Here is an 8,442-nt window from a genome sequence, read left to right as displayed (position 1 = left end):
CTTTCTCCTGGGCCTTGTACCGCGTTAAAAAACTCCGACCATAACACAGCACGGTTTGTAGAACGCAACACAATATCGCGAATAAAGTCCATGGCTTCCGTAGCGGTGAGGTTGCTCCATTCCTGTGATGTGAATCTGGCGTCCAACGCCCGTTGCAGAGGGGGTGTGCAGTATAGCCTGATGTGGTGGACGACCTCGTGGGGCGGTAGTCTGCACAGTTCGATCCAGCATTCCATCGACCTCCTCAAGGACCTGAATGCGGCGGGCTTCAGCTCAATTTCGCACTTCTCCGGGGCTGCCGACGCGGGGACACGAGGTGCAGGGGTAGCATGTGTCGTAAGCCGGTCACGGAGAGCGTTGATCATATGTTGCTGTGCCGCCATGGCTTGCCTGGCTTCTTGCAGGGCAGGGACAAGCCCACGGGGGACGACGGGGCGTGCGGCCCTTGGGGTGGACTGCATTGAGCGGCGCTGGAAGGGCATGGTGAGGGTCACGTTGGTCCTTGATGGTCACTGCGCCATATTGGATGTCAAGGTAGGACAAGAGACACACGATGGTGAGACATGTAGTTTAATGCGTCCTCAGATACAGACTGACTCGGTTGCTCTCTGCAACCGGCACCGTGCCACTCACTTGGCGCCTGCCCGCCATGGGAAAACATATCTTATTGCAGGTACTCCATCAATTATTATTATTATTATTATTATTATTATTATTATTTGCTAAGCTACAACACAAGTTGGAAAATCAGGATGCTATAAGACCAAGGCCTCCAACAGGAAAAATTACCCTAAAATAAACTTTATGAGAAGCATTGAATATAAAACCTCTTAAGAACAGTAACAACGTTAAAATAGCTCTGTTATATATAAATTATGGAGAGAGACTCGTATCAACCTCTTCAACATCAAAATAGTCGCTGCAAGTTTGAACTTTTGAAGTTTGACCGGTTCAACTGCCTGATTAGGAAGATCATTTTACAATCTGGTCACAGCTGGAATAGAATTTATAGAATATTGTGTAGTGTTGAGCTTTATGATGGCAAAGGCATGGCTGTTTGCATTACTGTAACTACATAATTAGTACTACGTAGGCTATAAGATGGTACATTCTGGGTAGGTCTGAATGCAAAGGATGGTCAGAATTATGTAAAATCTCATATAATAGGTTCAAAGAACTAAGTGAACGACAGTGCCAGAGATTAATATCTAAACCAGGAATAAGAAATTTAATAGACTGCAAGTTTTTGTCCAACAAATTATGATGAGATTCGGCAGCTGAAGACCAGACAAGAGAGCAATACTCGAAACAAGGCAAAATTAAACAATTAAAAAATTTCTTCGGAATAGGTTGATCACCGAAAATCTTGAAATAACTTTCTCAATTAGCTAATGTTATTGGGCGACTGAAGAAGAAACAGACCGAATGTGTTTCTCAATAGAAAATTTGCAATCGAAAATCACACCTAAATTTCTAAAGGAGTTTCATATAGTTAAAGAAACACTATCAATGCTGAGATCTGGATGTTGATTACCCACTGTCCTCGACCTACTTACAGGCATAATTTTCTCATAAAAGCTCAACTCAATTCAGCTATCATTAATTATCAGTAAATATCTTGTACATTAACAAAACGTACCTGTATGCTTTAAAAAATCATACCACACTAGCATTAGGTATCTGACTTTTTATTTGATAAGGTAAAAGATTTTGGACAGTGTAATGATAGCCTAAACTTCTGTCAATCAAACTAAACAAATTACACAATTGCTATTCAATACTGTCGATCGAGTTGCAACTACAGCAACAGTAATACAGCATACGTGTGTGTGTGTGTGTGTGTGTGTGTGTGTGTGTGTGTGTAAGCTAAAAGGACTTTTTAGTCTAGTCAAATAAAAAAAAGTCATGAAAGTTGTGCAAGTTCATGATCCGTAGATTGCACATGCGTCCTCTAAATGCTGTAATGATCATCTCTTTAAGCGCGAAAATAAGAGGCTACGATAAATACATATAATTGAGAGCCAGAAATGGTTAAAATAATAGATAAACCTGTGTCATATAAAGAATTAAATGTAATTAATAAAGCCTGACAAGTTAATAATGGTCATGTTTAATATATTTGTTTACAATTGTATCGTAGCATTAAGAGAGACTCATTTTACAAAAGGGAGCTTTATGTTGCTGTTGTTGCATTTCTTCTATAAATTTATCTTATGAATCTTTATGGCGAAAATAATTAACTACAACAACATCATATAGTTGAGAGTCAGAAACAAACGAAGCAATCATTAAATCTGTGCTATATAAAATGAATAGGTAATTCACATAGCCTGTAAAGTTAGTAAAGAGAAGAGGAATTTTATGACAACACATTTGCCTCAGTGATATTTTTTAGAGCAAGGAATACGTTAAAACTAAACACTGTAAATATACATAATAGCGGGAATGTGAGCTGTAATTTTTGTAAAAATGAGGAGGAAGATTTGATACATTTTTTGTTGTTTTGCCAAGAATATAAAAAGGAAAGGAATGAAATAATTGAGCAACAACAATCATACGAGGAAGACCTAAAGAAAATAGTACGATTATTTTTATTTAGTGGAACAAATATAGAAAAGAAAAAAAAAGTAGTATTAAACCTGATGTGGAGGAAAAGACAAAACAGTATAAGAAGATAGACTTTGGAGGCGCCGTTGCAAAGGTTATGCCTCACCCCCTGAACCTTAACCTGAGAAAACTTTACATCCCTTGTCGCGAAGCTTCTTTATCTATAAATTGAATTTAAGATAACGGTGCACATATGAAGAATTTAGAAATGGCTTAAGCTAGCTACAATGTCTGTGTAGGAGGTAACGAATGACGATGAAACTTCTGCATACTAATAAGGAACTTCTAATAGTGTGCCGATTATCGTAATGTTGTGGCGTCATTGAAGAGGAACCAGAAAACAAGAGGAGAAAATCGGCATCTTGTTACAACAAGAATAGATAAACACAATTGAAATATATAGGAAATGCAATAAATGCATGTCTTAAATATTGGAAGAAATATGAAAAGTCTTAGATATGTGTTAGATATAAGTAATGCAGTCAAAAGTCATAGCTGCAGTACTGTAGTGTGGAGATGTGCTAGGCGGGTTCTCTCTGTCTTTGAGCAAATTAGACTTTTTAGTGACCGATTTTGCTCTGTATGGAAAATCAGTCTATAGTTTGAATATGGGAAATATCTATGTATTTATTATGTGAATATTAAATAAGTAAAAGATAAGGACAGGATGCAATTCCTTTGATTTCTTGCATCACAGACATAGCCTACGTCGTTCTAGATAGCATCAGTGATGAGATAATATGAAATGAATAGTAAGGTTCAAAAACTAATAATAATACCAATTTCCTAATATCGCAAGATGGTCTGCCCCTCTCTTTTATTCTTCTCCTGTACTTCTCTTTCTCCCTATTTCCTTAATCTTTCCCTTCCCGAGTACCTGCCTTTGAGCTATAAATTGGATTGTATCCAGGGGTACTCTTCCTTTCCCCATATTCCCCACTTCCCTATTATTATTATTATTATTATTATTATTATTATTATTATTATTATTATTATTATTATTATTATTATTATTATTATTATTATTATTAAGGCTGTTGTTTACGGGCTGCCCAATGGCAAGAGCCCGTGTCTTACACAAGGTAAGGCAATCTACACACATGCTCTGTCCTATTCCTTCTTTCAAAGTAAATTAAAGTAATTACAGTTACATTCGCTTACGGGCTGCCAACGCAAGAGCCCGTGTCTTGCATAAGGCAAGGCAATCTTAACAGAGACACTGTGTCCTAAAAGTATTTATGAAGTGCAGTTCAAGTTAACGAAAGAGGAATATGAGAAAAATTAATACAGAGCGTTATTGGATTATTGCTGACCACAAAGCCACAATTGCAGAATGAGATACTAGAATTGCTGAACTAAAACATTTACTGGTGGAGCCAGCTGGTAACTCAACAAATTTGCCTGCGATGTTAAACTTAAACTATATAATTCTATGAAGAAAATAAGTTATTGGAAGCTAAAACTGGCAGCAAATTTGACAATTAACGTGGATTACGTTGAAAATACTCTTTATACTTGAGAATATATACAACAAACAATCTTGCAGGGCTTATAGCATCCTGCTTTTCCAACGGGGGTTGTAGCTTGGCAAGTAATAATAATAATAATAATAATAATAATAATAATAATAATAATAATAATAATAATAATAATAATAATAATAATAATAATAATAATAATAATAATAATAATAATAATGAGATTTTTCCCTGTGTGACAGGGCCAGGAAAACGGCCCTTAGAGAAAGTAAAAAGTAAGGTTTATCCCTAATTGTAACCAGAGAGGGCCTCTTTCACAGCCAAATGATACTAATTATCAGTTGAAACATTGTTTTGAGCCACATTTCTTAGCTGAGTATGGATATCCAAAATCAACTATGATTTATTTATTTTCTAAAGAAAAACCCATGTTACTACTATTCACCATACCGATAATAATTCCTAAATCTAGATGTGTCCATAATACAGTAATTCAACACAAAGAAGTAGCCGACGTCTGTCAATAATGTTGACAAAAATCTCCTTCAACAGAACAGTATGTTCATCCACTTTATAAAACTCTGACCAATTTGAATGCAGATCACTCAAAATGCCATTCCAATCTCTTGAAATTTACATACACACACACACACACACACACACATATATATATATATATATATACATACATACATACACACACACATATATAGATATATATATATTATATATATATATACATATATACATACATACATACACACACACACACACACACACATATATATATATATATAAATGTGTGTGTGTGTTATAAGAATGTGAATCATTATAGAAACCCCACTCGAGTCTTAATTGTTGACCAAATTCACGATCAGATGTCCTAATGGAAGGACGCATCTTGCTTGTTATACTACTGGGAGGAATCATGAATGCTGGGTCCAAAACTTCATGACTAGCATATATATATATATATATATATGTCCCATGTCCACGGATAATGAGACATCGGAACATGGGTTTTTTTCACTTTATTACAAAAGATTTGAATGTACACTGTACAACAGACACTCTCAGGCGAGCGCCTTTTCTCAGAGAAAGCACAAAGGCAACTAACTACCCCTCGCTATCAAAATGCAATCTTGCTACAACAACATGCTGAGTTATAGGTTTTGTGGAATTCTCATGAGTATAGAGTTCATTTACCTTGATGTAAAACGCATATCATCATACAAGAATTAGGAAATATATATATATATATATATATATATATTCAAGAAAAAACAATACTTTTAATGAATTCCTGTGGAAACCATTCGAGTGAAGCGTATGAAACAGGGTCATTGATTATCCAGCAACGTCATTTACATAATCTGTCGAAGGGAACGAAGAAACTTGGAACTTCTTTGTCTCGTGTTAGTGGTCAACCGTATACAAGCCATAGACTCCTTCCATACAGCCGCATGTTCTCTCAGTAGATGTACTGGCCCTATTTTGAGAGAGAGAGAGAGAGAGAGAGAGAGAGAGAGAGGAGAACAGTATAAGTTTTTAGGGATGTCAAGATCACATGTAAGATATTTATGGAGAGAGAGAGAGAGAGAGAGAGAGAGAGAGAGAGAGAGAAGTTTTTTAGGGATGTCAAGATCACATGTAAAATGTTTATGGAGAGAGAGAGAGAGAGAGAGAGAGAGAGAGAGAGAGAGAGAATATCATAAGATTTTAGGGATGTCAAAATCTCATGTAAAATGATCATGGGAGAGAGAGAGAGAGAGAGAGAGAGAGAGAGAGAGAGTAGTATAAGCTTTTAGGGATGTCAAGATCACATGTAAAATGTTTATGGAGAGAGAGAGAGAGAGAGAGAGAGAGAGAGAGAGAAGTTTTTAGGGATGTCAAGATCACATGTAAAATATTCATGGAGAGAGAGAGAGAGAGAGAGAGAGAGAGAGAGAGATCTTTATCTATAGAGAGCAAGTAGAAAATATTGAAATTAACGCTCTTCTTTTTTCTTCTGAATTCTAAAACGTCTTCTTATACCTTGTATAGAAGATATTTATAAAGAATCTGCATAATAATTATGTACACAATACTTTTGTTTTACTATGTGCGTATGTCCCCTCTTTTTGAGGAGCAGCCTATCCTAGAAAGCATTTTTGAACTATGCCCCACAGTAAGTAAGCCAAATGTCCCCAATTAAAAGAAGTTACTATGAGAATGACATTCCTGTTTCTAGTGGGAAATAAGTTTCCTTTATAAAATTGATTGATCAACTCAGGATAGTTCAAAGTGAATGATAATGATAACAATAATTATGATGATGATGCTAATATTGAAAAAGTCTCTGCCTGGCCTATAGGTCTACCTGCTAAGTCATTAGCAGCCATTACCTGGCCATCCAAGGTTCAAGCTTGGGTGGAGATTTGACTTGGGAGCTGATCATATGGCCAACCTCTTAGGGCATTGCCATTGTCCCTTGCCTCTGTCATTCATAAGCGCCCTTTAAACCTTAAACCTTTAATAATAATAATAATAATAATAATAATAATAATAATAATAATAATAATGATAATGATAATGATTATGCATACATATACCAAGGCACTTCCCCCCAATTTTGGGGAGTAGCCGACATCAAACAAATGAAACAAAAACAGGGGACCTCTCCTTTCCACGTTCCTCCCAGCCTGACAAGGGATTCAACCGAATTCGGCTGGTAATGATAATGATAATGATAAAAAAAAAATAGTAATAGTAATTGTGTTAGTGATAATAATAATAATAATAATAATAATAATAATAATAATAATAATAATAATAATAATAATAATAATAATACAGAACATTCACCTCTTAAATAATAAAAATTACCAATGGTGCATAAAACGTTTTACGAAATCAACATTATGCAAAGGAAAAAAATGGCATTAATACTTTGCACGGTTCAAGTGATGCCTGGCTGATCACTCACACTCAGTGGTGCTAAAATGTTAAAACACGCCTGTCGGCAAGCGTCATCTGTTTTAGAAACATGTATATGTTAAATTTGGCAGTATATTCAAGCTAATTGCCGACTGAGAATTCTCTTCTAAATTGTTTGTGAAAGAGACATTTTGCAATTCTCTCACCCAAATGCACAGTAAGAAAAAAATTCCCAACGCACACCTTGCCTCTTGCAATTAACAGCACTTGACCGAGACTTACGATTAAAAAATAGCGGTAGTTTACCTCTCTCTCTCTCTCTCTCTCTCTCTCTCTCTCTCTCTCTCTCAGAGAGAGATTTTGGGTGTGAAAATCAGTCTGCAACAATATACTTGGATGAGGCTTTTAGCGTTTGGTAATGGTGATGCTATGTTGAGATACAACCACTTGAGAGTTTTTGGGATCTTTTGACTGGCCAGACAGTACTACATTGGATCCTTCTCTCTGGTTACAGTTAATTTTCCCTTCGCCTACACACACACACACACACACACACACACACACACACATACATACCGAATAGTCTGGCATATTCTTTACATATTCTCCTCTGTCCTCATGCACCTGACAACACTGAGATAATCAAACAATTCATCTTCACCAAAGAGGTTACTGCACTGTAATTGAACAGTGGCCATTTTCCTCTTGGTAAGGGTAGAAGAGACTCTTTAGCTATGGTAAGCAGCTCTTCTAGGAGAAGGACACTCCAAAATCAAACCATTGTCCTCTAGTCTTGGGTAGTGCCATAGCTTCTGTACCATGATCTTCCACTGTCTTGGGTTAGAGTTCTCTTGCTTGAGGGTACACTCGGGTACATTATTCTATCTAATTTCTCTTCTTCTTGTTTTGTTAAAGTTTTTATAGTTTATATAGGAAATATTTATTTCAATGTTACTGTCCTTAAAATATTTTATTTTTCCGAGTTTCCCTTTCCTCACTGGGCTATTTTCCCTGTTGGGGCCCCTGGGCTTATAGCATCTTGCTTTTCCAGCAATAATAATTGGGTACGGGTTTGATAGGGCCAAAGAAACATTCGATAATCAAGATTTTTCCGTAGGTCTTGTTGAGAACCCTACAGGGGTACAGCCAGTGGACAGAATGCAAGGATAAGGTAGGGTGATTTCTACAAAGGACAGAGGGTAAGGAGATCCTTGAGGAGGAAAGAGTATTGAAGGGTCCTAGAGAAGGTAAAGGCAGATGGATCCTACTGAGGTACCGGATGTGGATAGTCTTGTAGGGAGATGATTGTCGATTCCTATGAAGGACGGAAGGTAATGTGATCCTACGAGGGATAGAAAGTAGTTAAGACCTTAAGGATAGGGTATGTAGAGAGTCCTAGAAAGTTTAAGGAGATTGTGTGGAACTTTTCGTAGAACAAAAT

The sequence above is a fragment of the Palaemon carinicauda genome, chromosome 12, assembly GCF_036898095.1.
Source record: "Palaemon carinicauda isolate YSFRI2023 chromosome 12, ASM3689809v2, whole genome shotgun sequence".
In the NCBI taxonomy this organism is placed as follows: Eukaryota; Metazoa; Arthropoda; class Malacostraca; order Decapoda; family Palaemonidae; genus Palaemon; species Palaemon carinicauda.
Note: the sequence above shows the minus strand (reverse complement) of the source record.